This window comes from Temnothorax nylanderi, unplaced genomic scaffold (assembly GCF_030848795.1).
Source record: "Temnothorax nylanderi isolate EJ_2023f unplaced genomic scaffold, tnyl_v1.0 TNYL_tig0065_pilon, whole genome shotgun sequence".
NCBI classification, from domain to species: domain Eukaryota; kingdom Metazoa; phylum Arthropoda; class Insecta; order Hymenoptera; family Formicidae; genus Temnothorax; species Temnothorax nylanderi.
Window position 1 is genome coordinate 103,034 of NW_027249127.1, and position 21,357 is coordinate 124,390.

Here is a 21,357-nt window from a genome sequence, read left to right on the forward strand (position 1 = left end):
CGCGTTAATCAGGCGACCAGCCGATTAAACGTCTCGAAGCGGCGAAACGAGATGCGAGCCGCACTCGTGAATAAAAACCAGAAACCAGGGACGTATCTACTAATTGCAAAAATAAGTGAAGCAATAATGGTAATTATATAGTATCCTTTTGCAGCTATTTTCACTACAGAGGAGAAAAATAAGATTAAAAAAGGAAATTTTTAGTTAGGATGAGTTTATTTAAATATCAAATCACATTATGATTGTTTAACGCAATGTGCTTTCTTTACATACATACTTATTTTGCAGGAGATATGACTTCATATTTTTTTTCAACGTTATTTAAAATATTTTATATTTACCGGATATATTTAAAAAGATGAGGGATATTAATAGTAATAAGAAGAAATGAGAAGCTTGTGTGCGTTACAACTGAAGGGTCTAAAAATTTCAGCTACGCTGTTGCAAACGAGCCGATACAAACGAGCGGCGATACGAAAAGACAACTCTTGCGGGGATTCTTCGCCATCCCGATTCTCTTCTTATTTTCTCGGAAGGAGGATGAGAGTTAAACGAGATAATGTGGTGGACGACGAAAATGGAGAGGTCATGTTGTTCGCGGCAATATATACTCTTTACCAGACATATTTTAGTCGTTGACTATGTACATACGTGCCGATAATCTTCGCGACAAAGTGTGACATAATTGTCACAAAAGCAATATTATTTTCAGCAAATATTTTTCAGCAAAATATCGAAAAGACACACTTAATAAAATAAATGTTAAAATTGAACGTTGACTATACTAATTTTAGACTGTTATTTTATTAAGTTTTTATTATTTTTATCTCAATGTTTAAAAATTATTAAAACAGTAAATGTTTTATGAAAGCTTTTCATATCACATTAAATAAAAACGCATTTTTATGTTTTTTATTTATCTATCTTACTTCTTCATTGTCTCTTTCTTTACTTTCATAAATTTTTATGGTCTTTCGATTTTTATGATCATAATTTTCGTACCTATACTTTTTTCTCTCACAATAATCATATATCTTTGTCTTCCTGTAACGGATACAATACTAATCAATATTATGTCAGATATCATGCGCTTCAAAAAAATATCCGATTTCTCATTTGTGCACTTCCCTATTGTCTCGTTTTGCAATTACGATTTAATTGATCGGCTAAACTGTGTCTGCGCTTAAAACTGGTCAGATTTCAATTAACGTCTGTCTCGCAGTGCCGAAGTGATGGATATCGCACGATTCGTCAATCTCCGCCCCCTCCCTCCCTCTCTCTCTCTCTCTCTCTCTCTCTCTCTCTCTCTCTCTCTCTCTCTCTCTCTCTCTCTCTCTCTCAATTCTTGCTTCTCGGCGGTTCAGATGTGTTAATTTAAACCATCGGCCAGTAATTAAATGCCACATCGTTAAGCTAAGCTGGTATGCGGAGAGGCAAAAAGCGATCACTTCATGCAAGCAAATTGACAGCGTGTGGGAAATCAATGGAGGTATCGAGATACATAACGAATCAAGCAATTAAAACATTGTTGCGGCAATTTTCATGAAAAAGAAATTTATTGATAAATTATTCGAAAATTTTGCCAAAGGTGAAAATTTTTCCCGACAAAAGCGAACAGCTAATAATTCCTACTGTCTGTGTTCGTGATAAACAACTTGTAATACTTAAAATTATTAAGATTACTATTGTAGGCATTACACTTTTCGAACGAATTAGATCTAGGGTGAGACCTAGATTTCCGGGGTTAATATCTGATTCACGGATTTTCATAGCCGTCCGATCTGTGGACGTGTATACAAACTGGAATATGCGATCTGCAATACGCTCAGAAGCCATGAAATATATATATATATATATATATCTCTCCTCCGCCCCCTTCCTCCTCTCTGTCGCTCTCTTCATCCTCTGTCTTTCGGTAACGAAACCGCATCGTGTTTCTGGCGTTTCCGTTCGTGCGCTGTCTGTCTGTCAACAGTCTCGGAAATTACGACCTAGATGCAGCGATACGAATAACGACAGCACCGACACTCTCATGCGGGAAGTATCGAATCATATTCACAGCACACACATAAGGCGTGTCACTAAAGTGCCTAGAGAAACTTCGCAGAAGTATCTCTTTATCGCTTTATCGCAGTTTGCGGGTGATTTTTCCTTAACAAATACTTTTCGAATTTAAGTGTCGGTGATTTTAAAGTTATAAGAAATCGAGAATAAAGAAATATTTTTGGGGGAAATTGAACTTTAAACAGGCGGAGGTAATAAATAGAACTTTTGGCATCCGACGCACAATTCTCTCCGATTTACCGTGCGCTTACCGATGCACTTTTGTTGCGAATGATTGAAGTTATTACCATGTCCCTCGGGCATCCTGGCGGCGATAACGAATGTGTTCCGGCGATCGGCGTTCAATCCTACCGCACTCGGGCGTCCCTAAATCAAAGGCAAGGTGTCCCGCGAATAATTTGGAATACCCCAAACTTTGGTCCACCAATCAAAGTGCAGTAACTCGTCGTTCGTGATTTACGTTTGTACGCGCGATCTGCAGCTTCCTGCGCCCGCTTGTCCCTCTAACTCTCCGCTCAGCTACTTTCAAACGGTAATCGATATTTTATTCGCCATCATCGCGAAGAACGTCATTTAATCGAAACCTGTTGCTTCTTACCGGGCGACCGCCACGCACGTTTTCTTATACGATTTATTAATTGCGATAAAAAATCTAAAGTAGCATACAGTTTCAGAATTTTGTTCAAAAACGCCCGGATTTATCTAAAGTAAGGAAAAATTGAACTTTTATAACTCTGTCGGGCAAATCAGCATCATGAAATTATGAACTAAGCTTATAATAATCTCCTTTGCTCTATTTCAGAAATATTTAATTACATTGGAATAACAAAAATATCGTAATGAATCGGTTGATTATCGATTGATTATCGGTTGATTATCGATACAGTTTTTCTCTTCCTCGACACACTCATGTGCACATACGCATGAGAGAGAGAGAGAGAGAGATAGAGAGAGACAGGGAGAGATTGCGGGTGATAGGGACGGGCAGCCCATCGCATCGACGGTCGTGGTTCAGCTGAATGCCAATTATCTGATCCCGCGTATTGGCCGTATGTACTCCGTACGCCATTCGGACGCAGTACGTACGCAGGAGCAATATCCAGATGATTATCGTGTAGCCGGCGTGGCGTAATCTCCGGACCGGATCACCGGCGAGCGTGCCATTATGCGCCCGCGGCAACGCATCGCTTTGCGCAGCGCCGATTTCGGGGAGGGATATCTCTGCCCTTCCCCCCCCCCCCTCTCTCTCCCTGTCTGTTTTTCTCTCGGGATATATCGGTTACATTTTATTAACGCGCAATTACGGCGGGAAGGCGGGTAGCAGCCGAGATGCCGGTGGTATAAGGCACGTCGCGCTCGTCCAAATCAAGATGATCGTATAATCGCATTAATGATGTATACCACGGTACCACCGTGCGACAGCTTTGATTCCATCGAGATAATTGCGCGAAACACTTTGATCTCGTCGAGATGCCAGATTTGGTGTAAATTTAAAACGGACGTCCATATGAAGCGTTGATCGGGCTTTTATCTTGTTGTATCGTTGTATCGCATCCTTGATCTTACATTATTCGACTTTGATTTAAAAGAACGATAGCAATAATGTTCCTTCATAAAGAAACCATCGATGGGCGTTTTGTTAAATAGATCATATTATAAACAGTTTTATTAAATATAATTTATATAAATATATATTTTTAGAATCACGTTACTTCTTCACTTGTGTATTTTACGTTTATATTATATAAAGCAATCTTTATTTAACAAAACTCTTATAATTTTATCAACTTTTGCAGTTAGTGTTTTATCATAGTATAATTTAACAAGCGACATATACCGAACTATAGATAGACGCGTTATTTAGTTAATATACCTGCCATCGCTCTTTACATTCAATAATCATTTAATCCACCGTAAATCCTATCCGAACCGGAATTAAATTAACTTAGACGCTCGAAAGCTCTACTCGCGAGTTTCGCGTCGAGAATGTAAGATTAAACTGAATCCCTTGAATAGTAGTAGAATAGTAGCGGAACGAACGGGCGTCGCGACGATGGCCTTTTGAGTGGTATCCTCCCCCGTTGTGCCGAAGTGGTCGTCGGTACTTAACCCGAGTTTGCCCCACTCGGTAGTAAGTAAAATAAAGCCCGACGGGAAGAGGAGAATCAACGACGCGACGGCATCGACAATGTAATCGCATTGCGACCTCCGCGATCGCTTACAACTTGCCGTTAACCGGAGCAAGATGAAGCGGAAACGAGGCGGAGGTCGTATATAGAGCGAACGACTCGCACAAGGGGGCGAGTCTCTCTCGCATTTCTTTTCTCCGTCCCGCGTTTTGTATATATATAGAGTAGAGGGAGAGAGAGAGAGGGAGAGAGAGAGATACATCTCTTCTTTGACTGAAACTTTCCACATAAAATACTATGACTTCTTCGAGTTCGTCTTTAATTAAACGTTATCGTCCGCCATCGAGAGGATTGAATGTTTCACCGAAGACGCGCGTTGGAAAAGTAAAGAACGAACATTTAATTTGCAGGAAGTTTAGCCCGTGAACGGAAATTAGCTTTGGCTTTCGTTTAATTCCGTCGCTATGCGCATTATGTAACGAAATTTCGTTACAAGTACGAGTCTTTTTAATGTATATAACCGATTTAATGATATATTTATTGAAAAATTCGTCAAAATAAAAGTTGTAGCGCCGAGTTATTTTACATATCTAAGGATAAATGATTAAATTTTGAATTTTAATAAGAATTTTATTAATTTATTATGTTTATACCTGTTAAAACGAAGTTTTATTGTGTAAAAAATCTTTTCAGAAATAATTATATATCTTCCTTAATTATTCTTAAATAAAACTGTTGTAAAAGTTATACAGTATAATACAAATTTTGTTATCCAGCTAAATTTACTTTGCTAAAATTTAATTATCTGAGCTATCCAAGATATTCGCGCCTTTATGTCGCTATTAAATATTATAATACGACTAACCATCTACCGTATGTAGCTTCGAATACGCCGGCGCGCGGCGTGCAAAATGTGACATCTAATTTCGGTATCCGGTAAATGTGGAAAATTTAATTAACCGTGACAACACGGAAATATTTCACAAACGTAAATAGATGTAACTAAATAATAAAACGGGTAAAGTCAAATAATATAACAAGACAATGATGGCACTGGTTAAATATTTAAATTTTTATTTAATATTTACATATAGGATACACGTGATCGAAATATGAACATGAAATATTAATTTTGCTACAATTATTATTATACTTATAACAAGATAAGCGACGATTGTAATCTTATTGTTAGTATTTAGCACGTTTTGGAGTATGTGATTAATTGCATGCTCTCCAGAACTAGGCTGCCTGGATATTACACCCGTAGGTATGTGTAAATGCACAGGCAGAGAGAGAGAGAGAGAGAGAGAGGCATAGGCAGAGACTAAACATTGGGCTACGCACAGAGAGAGGGTCAATACGATGTAACGGCTACGCCGTTTGTTGCTTACACGCTTGTGCATAGCAGCCGGATGCAATTAACTCGGCCGTCTCTGCAATTGAATGCACGAATTACATGTTCCGCTACATTTGTCGCGGGACGAGACTGATACGCGAATCTACGAAGGAACGGAGCAGGCATTCGCGAGGAATTGATTTGCGATTATTACTAACGATATTATACATCGTTTCTGCAACAGTTTTTTTTCACTCATGTCTGCCTCGTCTATCTCTTTTTAAAATTTTATCGAAATTATCTTAATTACAAACTTGCTCTATAATTCGTTGATCGTCTTCTTTTTCTTCTTCTTCTTCCTCAGCCCATCATCATCCACTCCTGGATGTAGGCCTCTTCCATCCTTTTCCATGAGTCTCGGTTTGCTGCTATCTGCAGCCAATTTTTCTCCGCAGTCCTTCGAATGTTCAAATGTCATCCAGCCACCTCAATTGTGGTGGTTAATTTATAATTTGTGTCAGATTCTAAGATGGAATTCTGTTTGTAATTTTGCGTGATGTGTGTAATATGAAAAACGGGGCACGATTGCCAGTAATTTCCGAGAAACACTGCTTTTCGCAATCTTCTCAAGTCGACGAATAGTATAGGTACTCGGTTACTAGCAGATCTTATCATATTTTAATTAGGGTTGATTAAGATACTATATTAATTAAGATATTTGTGGATAAATCTTGGTAAAACTAAAATTAGGAGACTTTCGAATTTATTAAAAATATATTATAATGAAATAATTTTGGAAAGATTAAAAACGTTCGACGAAGAAATGTGAAACTTAGGAAAAAAATAGATGATATTGAAATTATTCATTACGTAGAAAAGTTATAAAATACTGATGGACATTTTTATAAGAATTTTATAGAAAAAGGTCTCTCTCTCTCTCTCTCTCTCTCTCTCTCTCTCTCTCTCTCTCTCTCTCTCTCTCTCTCTCTCTCTCTCTCTCTTTTGAAATTACTTTTCAATTTAGATCTCGCGTAGTCTGAATTTTCCTGGTACCGAAATGGAAATGCGAACGCCGAGGGACGTAGAAGTGTAAAAATAAGTGAATTAGTATCGATCGACGCACTTATGCAACACTTGAATTCAATTCTTACTCGTCAAGATAAGAAACAGAGGAAAGAAGCGCTTGTTTCTCGTTATCGATCGAAAAGGAGCTCGAGTCGATTCGCGGTTGAACCGCCGCTTTTTCGCAAGTATAGGTATGCCGCCGTTGTTCGTGTTTGGCCGCGCGTGGTTCTATTTACATACGCAACGCGAATTGGAGAACTCTCGGAGCTTTCTGCGAGATCGGTCTACCGTTATCTTGTAATCATATCTTCCTTTGACCACACGCGGCATCGATTGCAAACAGACCGACCGGCGGCTAACTCCAGCAACTCTGTTCTCTCTCCTCTTCACATTTGCGTGTTTCGTGTGTATGCGCGCGCGCGCGCGTTTCGTTTGTGTGTGTGTGTGTGTGTGTGTGTGTGTGTGTGTGTGTGTGTGTGTGTGGCTGAATTTAATTCACTTAACTCGAACTATGCGCTACTCCTCATGCCACCTGCCCGGGGATAGGAACTCGCGCAATTCTCGGAGACCTAGTTACCTCGAGAGAAGGAAAATTAAATTGGCATCCGGATGTAAATGTAAAACATCGATTTTAATAATTTGTTATATTATCATAATGAGCATCTCGAGAAAAGTGTACAGGATTATTGAACTGACACGAGTTTGTCAAGAATAATTTGCAATATTTAATTGCAGAATATATAATTCGTTCATTGATAATTATATTCTTCTAGCAATGAAAATTTTTATGAGCATATTAAAAATTTCAGATGATAAATACATATAATAATAACGCATATTATATTTATATTATTCTTATGTCATAAATATAATCATAGTAAATTACGATTAATACTTCATTATCCGATTCTTCACGAATTTTTATACTATTACTTTTATATTACTTATCATGAATTTAGGATTATTCTATAAATCATCCGAAATGGCTTTCAGTTTTAAGGAGATAGAGAGAGAATGAGAGAAACTACTGTTCTCAGAACTGAGCGAACTTCATCTTGCATCCCATGCCTTTTATCTCTTTCTGAAATCTCTCTCTCTCTCTCTCTCAGTTTCTCTCCCCCTTCCTCCCTCTTTAGTATTTGCATAGGAAAGTTAAACGGTGAGTTCGATTGAGTTACGTTATCGTATCTCTCGTTGACCACTTGGACAGCGTCGCGGAGACGACCCGTACATGGAGGTGCCTTACCGTCGAGTGGATTTAATTCACTTAACCCGAGGTCCCGGTTTAATTGCGTAAGCTCTCCCGGCCCATTAAAAGCTCGAACGCAAAAGAGGGTAGGTGGGCGAAAGGGCCGATCCATTCGGCAGAAGGGAAGGAGATCGAATCGATTGCTTCTCCGAAGGTGCCTAGGTCTGACCGCGTCCGAGAGAGGAGACAAGGGTAGGAGTTGGAGGGAGAAAGAGGAGCGTATACGTTATCGCGATGGAATAGAACACCGATCCTTTATATATTGCTAATGGAATCCCGCTGGTCGACCAATTCTATTAACGATAGGATTACCGTTCACTCGCGGCGGCGGCGGTCACTTGTGTCCGTACGAGCATTTTGCCTTCAGTCGGCATTCATTCCGTCGCAACGATTAACGTGAAAGGCGGTTAACGCCCGTGATATCTCATACAAATCAAATATCTAGTTTCTTGGTATAAATTCTTTTAGATCGACGATTTACGCTCAAATTCCTGAACTTGTTAAGATTCTTGATTGTATCTTTCGATCTTATTCAACTAATTTTTGTTAGATTATCTTGGTAGGTACCTAAGAATCTCTGTCCTTTATATTTCAATTTTTAATGTGCTCTTTCTTCATTTTTATTCATAACATCCGTAAAGATCCTCGGATTTTTAAACTCTAAGAGAAAGATTTAAACTCTAAGAGCTAGATTTATGAGTTTTTTTTAACATTATGGATCTAAAAAATTTAATTTAATTAATTCGGACTCTTTAAATTCCTAATTTAAATTAAATTCCATTTTACTTGATTAAAAATTTAGATATGCTTCCTAAGTTGAGGTCTTTTTATATTTCGAGATTTTGAGACAAGATCTTTGGATTCTCGGATTTTTCAGAGCTTTTTAAACACGTAAAACGTTGCACATTACGTTTCCGTAACCACGGTTCATTTTAACGCGCTCGTTAATTTGAGAGAGCTGCTCGTCGCAGTTGCCCGACGTGATGAAAGGCTGATTCGCGCGCGTGGTTGACCATTTTTTAACTTTTTGCCTCTGCGGCCAGTCGTGCACGTGCGCCTGTGGACCCCGATACACGTGTGTCGCGCGTTATTTTGTCGCGATGAACGAAGTTTCGAATAAGCCGCGGCGAATGGAATCGCAGCGCGTTGCGTGCGAGTCTCTTTCCCAGAGACAGGATCGGATATTACAGATATTGGTCGGAACGTGGAAACACGTACTACAATAAAACACATACCCGAAAACCTCTAATTTGAAATAACGTGTGTCAGCTTCGTCACAGTAATATTTTTTCCTCGCGGGTAGAGAACCTGACGTTTATCGATTTATATTGTTTCTGACATTATATCACGCATCTTTATATTTGTTGCTTTATATTATTAATTATATTATTTATTAATCTTATTGTTTCTTTCTTAAGTTTATCAGAATACGCGAAGAGAAGAGTGAGGTTTAACGGTAACACATATTTATTTATACATATACCACGTACGAAAGAACGACTGTTAAGTATTTTGGATGTTCCAGTTTACGTTTAACTTTAGTTTGGTTTTAGTTCGGAATCCAACTCCTTAGATCCTGATTGGAATCCAAATGCGGTTCGAATGAATCACGATCCCGTGGGAATTGGCCTTAAGTGCGAGCCGAAAACGCTATTAGACACGTTTCCGTCTTTCGGTTAGCGTTGTTCCGCACCCGGGTCACGTCGTGTTCGCAAACGTAAAACGCGACGTACACAAACTGCGTTCTGGATTTAGGTGTGTGCGCGGGAGATACGCGAGAGTATCATTCGGCGAGAGGAACGTATCTTAAATATTAAGCGGTTCATCGACCGCACGCGACTAAACAGAGGTAGAAGAAAAAAAAAGAGAGAGAGAGAGACCCTAAGCTAATTTTGATGATGCCCCAAGAGTGCGAAAAAATTATTCTTTCACCGGGGAATCGCAAACTTATCACCTCTTGCCATTCCCCCCTTGCCAGTCTTTTCGCGTTCCAACCCTCCAGAAAGAAACTCGCTTTTACGACGTTACTGATTTATACATTTATGGAATTTCTGAGTGACTTTCCGCAATACAAACCATTTCATCTACAATGAAGGAAGAACGCATGAGTGGAAATGGGCGATGAGCGAACGAGAGAGAGATTTTTTATAATTTTATATATCAATTTAATATTAAAGTTGTGTATTCTAAAATGCAATATCTCGAAAGGCAAGGATATTAGGATATAAAAAAAAGACTTGCGAATTTGTAAGTAGGGTAGGGAGCATAAGCCTAACATATATTGAGCTATTAAAGTCCCTATTCCATCCCTCAATTCATCTACCTGTTTATCTTCGCGTCGAACATCGCGAAAGTGCGTCGTTAAACTCGTCAACTTTGACGACTCGATCTAATCTAAATTGCCGGAGCAAACCCCTCTTCCGACGAAACCCATTATGTTACTCGACGTCTTATCGTCGAGAAGGCTAGCGAGCGGCGACAATCCGCCTTTATCGCGTGCGAACGCGCACCAGAGAGCGCGTTTTATCGATAATATTCTGGTTTACTTGTTTGCATTCAGACGGGGAAGCTTGTAAAATGGCCGGCGCGGCGATATACGCCGCGGAAAAGCGTTCCGTACAATATCGCTCTTGAGAGCTTAGAGAACAAAATTCACATTTTGCGAGGAAAATTCCAACGTGCCGCGAATACTCGAGCGGGAGCCGGCTGCATTATGTAGACGTAAATAATTTTGCGATTTGTAACAATTCTGGATCGCTTCCGATTCGCTGCGCATTCTCGGGGTCTCCATTTTTAGCGATACTGACAGTATATTAAAGGGAGAAATATATAGTGGCAGGTGCGGAAATCGGTGATTTTTTTTTTTTAGATCTTATACCGAATAACAGCTAAAGAATATTGAAGAGGGAACGAAGTTATATGGAATCGCGAAGAGTAATTTCGTGAAAATGTCATTATACGCGGATTATTCCGAGTAACTTTTCTACTCGTGATACTTTTGCGCGAGGATTTAAAGCGAGAGAATTCTTAGCTTTCATTTCCCATTCACGTTGTCGATCAGAAATAAGTACCGGGACATCGGGCGCGAACTATGGATTCATTTGCATATTCTTGGCTCCTCAGACAATCGAATCCAATTATGACGCTTCGATGACCACGATTGTAGGATTGCTCCTGGCAAACGCGTCTGAATCTGGTTTTCAGAACCATCGTGCCGGCAGAAAGAATATTACTTCGTGCCCGGAAATCCGTTTCAATTACGTTCAATGGCTGTCATAGATGTATCAGTTCTTACTTTACGACCAATAATAATAAGTGCGCAAGAATATTAACGGAAAAATTAAACTAGAAATAAAAATTTTGATACATGATACTTGCTGATATATGATAGAGCTTTTATTAGTTTATTTGAATTCCATAATACAATTCTATTTTGAATGTTTTCTACTATTTAAGTTTGATATAAAGGTATATATTATATAACGAACTTTATCAAACGTCTTAACCTTCCGTCTGTATACGTGGGTCTACGGTGGCCGAGCCAAAATGATATCTGCTTGTAACTATGAAACTTACAAGCCTGCCAGAAAATATTAAATAAACGATGTTTATCAAAATGCCTATAAAATTGTCAACTACAATGTAGACAAATATTTTGTGAATTTTTTCTGATTTTTTTTAATACTTTAAGGTAGGGAAAAATAACGTCAAACGTGACAGATTCACGTATACACTCCGAGAGTGCAAAAAAATGTTTACAAATGGAGGGTTAAAATTATTTTATGCACTAATGAAGTTATCAAATCTAAGTTCTCCTTTTTCTTTATATATGTTATCTATTATTTCATCTTTTTTATCTATTATTTTATTTATTTTTTTGCTGTTGTATATATATATATACACACAATAATATACAACAGCAGAAAAATAAATAAAATAATAGATAAAAAAGGTGAAATAACAGATAACATATATAAAGAAAAAAGAGAACATATATATATATATATATACATATAGATAAAGTTTTGCTAAAATAACTCTTGACGTAATGTGTAACACGCTCCAATAATTATAATCAATTTCGCGATGAGGAATGACCGTTCGAACAATACGCGTAACAGAATGTCGAATTGGAAAACGTTCCTTACATAGAGCAATTTTATCGATCATTAGCGGTCGTCTGATCCGTATCGACACGTTTGTTATTAATGTATCGCTACTCTACGAGCAGATAAATCATTGCCCGAAAACTACAGTACTCGTACAACGTGATCGGTTGACGGATTGATTCTGAAATGGATATCGAAAATTAACTTTTCACGTTTCAATATCTCTACGACAGCTACATCATATGCTTTCCGCTGCACATTGATCTTAAAAAGGAAGTGTCAGTCTCGGGCTCTCTATTAATAAACCTCGTTCGCTTTATATATACAGTAATTTACAGTAAATCAACATGTTTCTCTCATATACACAGGCTTTTTTCCCTTATACGCGAAGATACATATTGATGCATGAGCTGCCAGTTTGAATGGAGAAATATTCACTCGCGAGACCCGCGCATCCTCCGCTAAATCAGTTAAAGCAGTTTTTCACTTGCCCCCGACACGCATTTGCATTTTGATTGCCGCAACTCGAAGGCTGCAAGTTACGCTGATTAAGGATATTCGTGGCTTGATCTAAAGTATCTTTTTGATATATGACGGTTGATTAATAGGCATAATTAAAATAAAGCGCACGTGTACGCGGGCCGCTAGTCTATTTTCTTCGTTAAAGCGCGATCCGTATAGATAAATAAGTATCGCGTAACGGTGCGGATATCCTTTTGCATCGCGACACGAGAATCCGCCATAAAAGTGACGAGTTACGCGATACGCTCTGAACTCGAGTAACTCGATCCAATGAATTAAGATTCATACAGGCACATCCGCTGATTGGGTGTTAACGCAGAAGCTGCAGCCTGACAAGATAATATGCGAGCCGATGGCGAAACGGTCTCGTGATCGCGATCGGAAATCTTCTTTGCCTGAATAACGACAGTCGCGCGAGTCCACGCGTGAAAGCACGCGTGATAGAAGCGGCAGCGAATATCCTGGCAAGATACATAATCAATTAGTTCAAGTTTTTCATGAAATAAGACCTATACGTTCATACACACACACATTTCTTAGAGACTAAATTAATAATTCTAAGATTATTTGAGAGATGAATTTTACAAATTTTGCAAGATTTATGATTTAGATCTCACAAATCAGTACTTCAGTTTTAAATGTACCTATTTTATGATCTTTTAAGTTGTAAGGGTAAATTACACTTTTTATGTAATTACAACGGCAACTCGAATTTATCTGCACTACTTTTCGTGTCGAACATAAAAATGAGTATAGATTCAGTGGATGTACCAATCTTGCAGTGGCGTGTTAAACTTTATGGCATCTTTAATGGCGTTGCACGCGAATGCGTACACACGGCCCTGATATCTTCCTCCGTTATTCGCGATCTTCTCGCAAAACTTCTGCGAGAAGCGCGCGCATGTAATGGCCGGGAAGTAACGACAACCGCGTCGTCGTTTATGTCGCAACGAACAGTCCTGTGCAGTATAAGCCGTAAGGAATGAAGTGTGCTCGCTCGCACTTTTCGAGAGAAAAAAAATCGCCCGTCTTAAGCGCCGTAAATGTGTTTATTTACGCATACAGCGTTTCCATTTACGATTGGCGCGTGAGGTTGTTTTCGAGTAGTACCGCACCATTGCGCGCTTCATGAAGGACATCGAGACTTTGCTCGGAAATCATTTTCGTTCCGAAGGATTTCAGCACAAAGTTCCCAAGTAGTGCAATAAAACCGATAATAAATCTCCCAAGAAAGATATTCGCTGTAAACGTGAAGATAATGTTAATATCAATGTACGAAGCAAATTACACGAGTAATTTAGATTTTTATCTAAATTGCAATTTATCTCAATCTCTCGGTTTTCTTAATATCATTCATATGTCGTTTAATTAAAAATTGTATGAAAGTCGTAACTGAGAGAAACTTCCTCAGAAAACGTAATTGCTAGCGTAAAATTTAATCGGTATAGATTGAAAATAACGATGCGTTAATTACACGCGACATTAATATATTTACTTAAATGTTCCACTTTGTAAGGTGTTTAAATATATAAGCGAATGCGGTTGTATAATTAATCGGGAACATAATGCAACCGGCTATTTGATATCGACCATGTATTTCGATATTATGCTAACACGTCTACGACATAGCGGAACGAGTCGAGAACCGCCGCATAATATCGCACTCGCGGTAATTTGGCGAGCATGAGCTTAATTAACGGGCAAATTACTTTCGAATAACGCTGAAGCCGTGTAACGTTACAACCCGCTCACGATTTTGTAAACAGCGACCTGCGACAACGCGTATCGTCGCGTCGATGTGAAATCAAATCCAGTTTCGACGTGGGCGTTATCGAGAGAGAGCGGGGAGGTATTTGACTATATAAATCAAATGGAAAATTACGAATACTTGTAACGGGGGTCGGTAATGCGATTTCATAAAGGCGGCAGGCGGAGTGCGTAAGTACATAGACAGAGCTACCGGAGTTACGAGCCGGATGATTTATGACTAATAAAGCTACCTCGCGCGCTTCCACGAAAACAGCCGTAATATAAACGTGAGATTACTTTATTATAGCCTTATTTTACAGATCGGCGTCGTTAACGTCATATTTGCCCTCATTCCACACAAGCCCCCGCCGCCCCTAATTATAAAAGACTAGATCTGGTATCGAGAGTTGGCGGAAATACATAGGATAACATTAACATTAACGATATAAAAAAGTAAGACACTGCATATACCTAATACTAAAACATCACTATAAAGTGTCTCGAAAGTGTCACTTTCTGGGGATATCATTTTATTGATGTACTTTTGTACCATGCTTTTTATTCGTTGAGTACAAATCTTTTTTTGTTTCCAAGATACAACATTGTTCCGGTTCTACGAAAACATGCACGTTTCGAGGACGTGTTATTGCTCTATCTCATTGTTAGAAGTACTTCCGGGAGAGGGACGGGCGAGTGTTGCGCGTATGCGGACGTGTGCGTGTTTTGTGTGCGAAGAGAGAAACGGGTCGTCGCACAGCACACGGCATGCGCGCGCGGAGAGCATGTGGCAAAGTGCGGTAGACACTTTGGTAATGGCGCTGGGGCGGCGTGACGAGATTGGCGATGCTATCAGGTGTATCTCCGCTGATGAAGGTTGTAACCTCGCGCGGACCCCATTTATTAAAGCCGCGTCTCTGCCACGGCAGATACAAGGTTACCGCTGCTGCCAGCATCACCGGTTACGACGTAGAGACCCGAGAGAGAGAGAGAGGGAGAGGCAACGACGAGAGAGCAGCCACCCTGCTGCAGCCCGCAGCAACAGGGATGGATCGCCAGAGATGTGTTGCCTTTCTCTTCTAATACGATTTTACGCTACTTTTTCATTTTGCATTTTGCCCAAGCTAATTTGCCGGCCCACACCGACTCACACTCGCGCGGCTCGGTCTATACCTTAAAGATTGAGGCTTACGCGCATGGCAGAGATTGTATAATTAAGACTGATTAGAGGTCTCCGGTTATCGAACGTAATCACAGAAATTGCATACGAAAATTGCGTTGAGTTTAATAGCCGAGAGTTAAAAGTTTCATTTAGTAATTAATTACTAATTTTCATTTTACCTTTCGCACCCTGTGATGAAGCTTGACCTTAGGAATAGGTAGAATTTTTCATTGTACATTCGGAAGAACCCGAATAAAATTCTTTGCAATAACGCAATAAATTCTTCCAATATAATCTCATGATAATAATAAATTATTTAAAAGTTTGTTGAACTTATTACAATTATTTAATCGTAGAAAAATACTTACGTTAAAAAATTTAATTTTGCAGGAGAATTTTCTTTAATTATTTATAGTAATGAAATATTTATATCCTGTATCCACGTACTGCTTATACTACTTATCTCATATCAACTATCAACGATATACCACGAGTAAACCGAAAGTTGTTCCGTTTCTGACTCGAGTGCTCTCTCTTGTCTCCATTAATCCCGGATTAATCTCAGAATCCCTAGCAGCGTCCAGGGCACGCGAAGGCCTACTCCGGCCCTACGTCTTACCGGGCAAGCGTCTCTCGCGCAGATTGCAATCAGTCATATTAGCCGGACACACCTCGGATATGTGCGCGCGGCCATCTGGCACGTAGAAGCTCGGGGTTGTACGCCGCGTCTGGAGTAACGGGCCACCTGACGTAATCATCGGTGCCGGCGGCTCGACATCACCACCGCTGCCGCCGCCGCCACCGCCACCATCATCCGCACCGACATCGTCGTCGTCCGTCGCCGCCGCCGCCGCCGCCGCCAAGTGCAACACGTTTCTCCGTCGCTGACTGGCTGCCCCCGGAGACCCGGCTCCCGCCGCCGGCTGGCTTATCGGCTCCTCACGGCCCCCCGAGATATACGATATCGCGGAAAATCATTTTCGAGAGACAGCGCCTGGCGAGAGATGTATCGCCCGTGACCCGGATCGCCTCTGAATGTATCGCCACGCCTTCCTCCAGACGTGTCGGTATTCCGAAGTCTATTCCCCTTTTTCCTTTACTCTCCCCTTTTCGCTCTCCCCAGTCTCCCCCGTCTCTCCCCTTCGCGCGCGCTCTCGCGCGCCCAGCGACAACTGTATGAAAGTAGTGGGATACAGCGGGAGCGGGAGGGTCGACCATCGATCACGGATTCGATGCGGAATGATTTATTTTATAATCAAATGTGGAACGAGGCGAGGATTACTTGAAAAATTGCAGATGGACGCATAGCATACCCCCGCATGCAGTTGTCGGCGTGCGGAAGAGGTCTTGACGTTCCGTTCGAGAATTATGACGAGGATGAACGATCGCCGTCACGAAATCTGTACGTTACCGCGGGGGCCTCCTAATGCATAGCTCAGTGTGGCATTGCCTTCATTAATCACTTTCAATTAAGAGCGCGATAAAGCCGCGGCGGCGTGTCGGACATTCGGTCAAGTTAGCGGTGCCGTCTCTTCGCGAGATAAAATGATCGCGAGAGCTACCAGCTCGCGCGGGCGAGCACGTTGCCACGGTTCGCCGCTCGATGGACGCTGTAAGTACGCGCTCTCGCAAGCTGTCTCGGTACCCTGAGAACCCTGAAGAGCCATCCTCCGTACACAGCATCCTACGACGGCGATACGATATCGCAGAAAATCGTTTTCGAGACCGAACGCGAGATAAATCATGACCCGGCCATTGCCGCCACGAGGCGGCCACGCCTTTCCTAGACGTGCCGGCATCCATTCGCCGGCATTCGGATAGGATAGGCAGCGCAGCGCAGCATCCCGTTTTCTCTCCCGGTGGAGAGAACAGCTCTCTGCGAAAGGTTCATAAGGTCGCCGCTGGGTGATACATGCGCCCGGGGGAGATGCGCTTCTTCTTTCCGCACACGGGAGAAACGCTCTTTGCGCGCACCTGCGATTATATACTTAGCCGGGCGGTTTATAATGCCCGGGCCGCGTATCTACGCCAGGAAATTATCGCGATAATTTCATCGGGGCGCGGCGGACGCGATTAGGATCGGGCTCCGCTCCGCGCCGCGCTGCAGGTGTAACGAATCGAAAATTGCATCGCGCCAGCTCCAAATTGCACGCCGTTCTTTTTTCGACAGTTGTATATTATTAGCGTTACGATTTAATTAGCCTCTCGTATCGCGCTACTGGCGATCTGTACACTTCTGGACCGCGATTTTTATTGTATCTCACGCGCGTTACCTGCAGTGATGCGAAAGTGTACAAGGCAGAACTATTGAAATAGAGAGAGATATATAGGGGGGGGGGGAGGCAAGCGCTGGAGATACCAGATAACGTGATGTCGAATGAAATTCTCGTTAGGGAAAAATCCACTTCGAGTCAGACGGACAACGCAACGCTGCCGTAAACGAGAAGCGACAGTTTCAGGTCACCCTATATACCTTTTCCTCGTTCAACGCTGGGAATTTCTGGTGCGTTCTCTCTGTATATGCATTTAGATTTTATAGAACGCGATAGGTATCTATTCCCCTTTCCTCCCCTATCTGCGTTGAGATAACTTCGCCGTTTCGAGCCACGTTGGATGACACTTGAAATGAGAAATCTCGCAACGACCCTTTCGAGGTCATCCACGTTGCGGAAAAGACGGTGTCCTCGAGGATACGGCTCAGCGAGCGACGCGAAAAAGCGACCGCTCGACGGCGGGACTCGACGATCTCGTTAAGATTCGCATTACTCGCGGATCAAAACGCGAAACTTCCACTTTAATACTCGTTTCCCCTTCCGTTGCGTAACGTCGTTCAGCGTGCCGGAATTAAAAACGAAGACATTCAAAAGGGCATAACAAAAAGTAGATAATTTCGCCGAAAGCGAATATCTCGATGTGAGAGATGCAACATACTTTTATCGTCGTTTTTAAATTGGGTTTTTCTTGCAAAAAAATTCAAAGAGGATTAAATGCAGCGTATTTAATCCTGAAATAGAATTTCGTAGTAATTTATTATACTCCGAAATAGGAACAAAAAAAATTCTCTACGGGCAACGATACAATTTTACACTAATGTTATTAAAGTCGCGTAAGGAGCATATCGTGCGTATATAAATGGTAATACTGCTGCTCCCATCTCCGGATTAATTTAAAGCCCCTGAAAATACCCCGATAATTGGTCGCGCTTTTGCCTCAGTTTAATTCTTTGACGACTCCACCACGTCGAGAATTCGTTCCTTTCTCCATAATGAAGAACGTCGGCTTATTCGCTTAACTCGATTATCATATAATAGGCTTACGTCCGCCAATGAAAACAGCGTTTAATAAAGTCCGCGGAGCGTAATGCAGCTACCTTTTTCGATCGTATGACGAACATCTCGATTAAGTATTCTCGCGAATTAGCATTATCCGTGGAATTATGTGCTAATGTACGAGCCGAAGAGAGTAACTAATGAATTTGACCAATATATTATTATATAACGCGTATCCTGCAAATAAAACACTTTGTCTAAATAAAAAATAAAAATGAAACTAATAACTGTAAATAAATATGAATAAATTAGATAAATAAACATATTCCACATTTTTATTATAATTATCTATTTTTTAATAACGTATATTTTATTAAAGCAATATGATTTACATTATATAAATTTAAATATTGTACGGAAAAAATGCAAAGAGGAAATTTTTGATAACCTTTCAACGGCGGAGCAAGAGACTTCGTGATTTCGGGAACACCTGGTGCAGGCGGGAAACCGCGGAGATGAATTATGCAACGGCCAATTAATAAAATTCCAATCACACTCGTCGGTCACGCGCGCGCCGTCGCCTCGTAAAAACGATTCCATTGATCGAACGCCTCGAAGCATCCGGAATGAGCTCCGAGCGGGCTTTAATTCGCTTCGAATCAGCCGCGGAAAATTTTACAGGCATATTGAAGATAGATCGGAGAAAAGATTGGTCCTCCACTAGCAAGAATGTAATAATCTCGTCGATGTTGATTTCTATAGATGGCATAAAACTGTGTTGCACTAAATTAATTGAAACACACACATATGTGAAGCGAGCATTGTTTTAAAATAAATTTTTGCTACCATTTATTATTCTCTTAAAAACTTTTAAGACACCGTACTCTAAACAGAATGGCAGTAGATGTTCGTACCTTATTTAGAACCGGTTGTTCCAACCTGTTGGTAAACTAACTAACAGTTAAATCATATATATGTCTTTATCTTTTACATAACAAAGATAGACATATGATTTAACTATTAGTTAGCTTACCAATAGGTTGGAACAACCGACCCTTACACACGTATCCCGCGATGGATTCTGGGCAATATCAGCCGTTCAAGTTTACGCGGCATTCGAGTTTTACGCTGCTTGTGTATAAAGGAAGAAAGAGAGAGAAAGAGAGAGAGTTGCGAACTTATCGAGTGCTAGAAAATTTACCTTCGACTGCGCCTGAAATTAGATCGAAGATTCAGATTCGCAAACGACGGACACGATGCCGCGCGGAATCCGATCCCGGTATGTGTTAATTAACGTTTCTCCCGCGCGTTGCTCGCTTCGTTATAGATTCCGCGTGGTGATTTCAATCGTTATTAATTAGCACTCTTTTTGCTGCTTCCGTGATCTCTAACCCTGCCGCGAGATAAAAGTGATTCACTGCGCATTTGCTAAAAACATGTTAAAAAATATTTTATTTATTTCAAAGTAATAGAGTTAATTTAAGTAAATTGTGTATTATTATTATTACACATGTTATTTATGTATTTATACACAGAGAAAAAAATATTTATGACCTAGGTGGCTCCTAATATAGCTTACTTAATATAATACACATATTTACTCGTATTTAGAATTAGATATTTTTATTTAAATTAAGTAAAAATATTTAAATAATGTGTATTATATTAAATAAATAAGCTATTAGGAGCTACTTAATAAATATTTTTTTAGATCTAAATGTTTTTTTCTCAGTGTAATATTACGTATTACTTTTATGATTTATTTTTATTAATCGTGATTTTTTCTCATGATTAATACAAATACAAAGACTTTCAAAACGTCTTTACATATAAAAATTACATGTATCTTGTATCAATGCAACGTTATTCTCCGAACACTCGTCTCTCATACAAGCATGTTATCGATTGTCATAAATATTTAACAGAACATTTCGATCATCACTCAACTGATATCTAATCCAATCCTCATTTGTATGTTTCAGGTAAGAAACGGGGCGTAATAGAAGTCGCACTGCGCTGCGGTAAAGTGCTGATCCTTCGCTGGGTACGTGCCACGCTTGCCTAACAGAGTACATTTTCGTTACCTCGCACTTTTCGTCATACATTTTATATTTTATACCCCACGATCTCGAGACAAGTCTCCTTCTTCAACGGGGAAAAAAAGAGATATTTTCGCGAGTGCGCTGTAATGGTATTCGAAAGTTCCGCGGCCCGCGACAGAAACTAGTAGAACTTTTCACAAACGAAAAAGAATCGGAAAAGAGATTGCATTTCCGACAGTTAGTAAGTTCGAAATTATGACAGATAAATCAATCACAACGCGATGTTAGACAAGTCTTTTGTGTTACGCTCGTGCGCAGACACTCGGACAAATCGCGAGATCATTTCCGGGATAACAAAGATCAAAGCTTTAATCATCCACCTTGGATTTCCGAGCGCGTTCACTGCCGGGTTAAGGCCGCCACGCCAGGAAAAGAGAGAGAATCGTCGGTATTCGAGTCGGGCGAAAAAATCGATCCCTATCTCTCTCTCTCTCTCGCTCTCTCTTCTCGCAGCGGGGCCCCGGACGGGGCCCGATCGGGCCGGGCCCCTATTGTCGGCGGCCCGCGGGGCCGCCCGCTCGCCTCGTGTCGGTAACAAATGACGCTGCGTGTTCCATGCTGGATGTCACTCGGTATCAGACCGGGCAGATCGTCTTTAACTCGA

At 40.7% G+C, this 21,357-nt stretch overlaps 1 protein-coding gene across 3 annotated transcripts in view; it reads left to right on the forward strand.

The window, feature by feature from the left end:
• Window positions 1-21,357, forward strand: part of Twin (CCR4-NOT transcription complex subunit 6-like twin) — a 152,176-nt gene that overhangs the window by 23,043 nt on the left and 107,776 nt on the right. Inside the window, exon 1 of one of the 3 annotated variants that reach the window (XM_071708168.1) lies at window positions 20,643-20,695. The exons of the other annotated variants lie outside the window; for them this stretch is intronic. The gene's annotated coding sequence lies outside the window, so the exon portion shown is untranslated. Of the gene's footprint in view, window positions 1-20,642; window positions 20,696-21,357 lie in introns of those variants that run through there. 3 annotated transcript variants of the gene reach the window in all.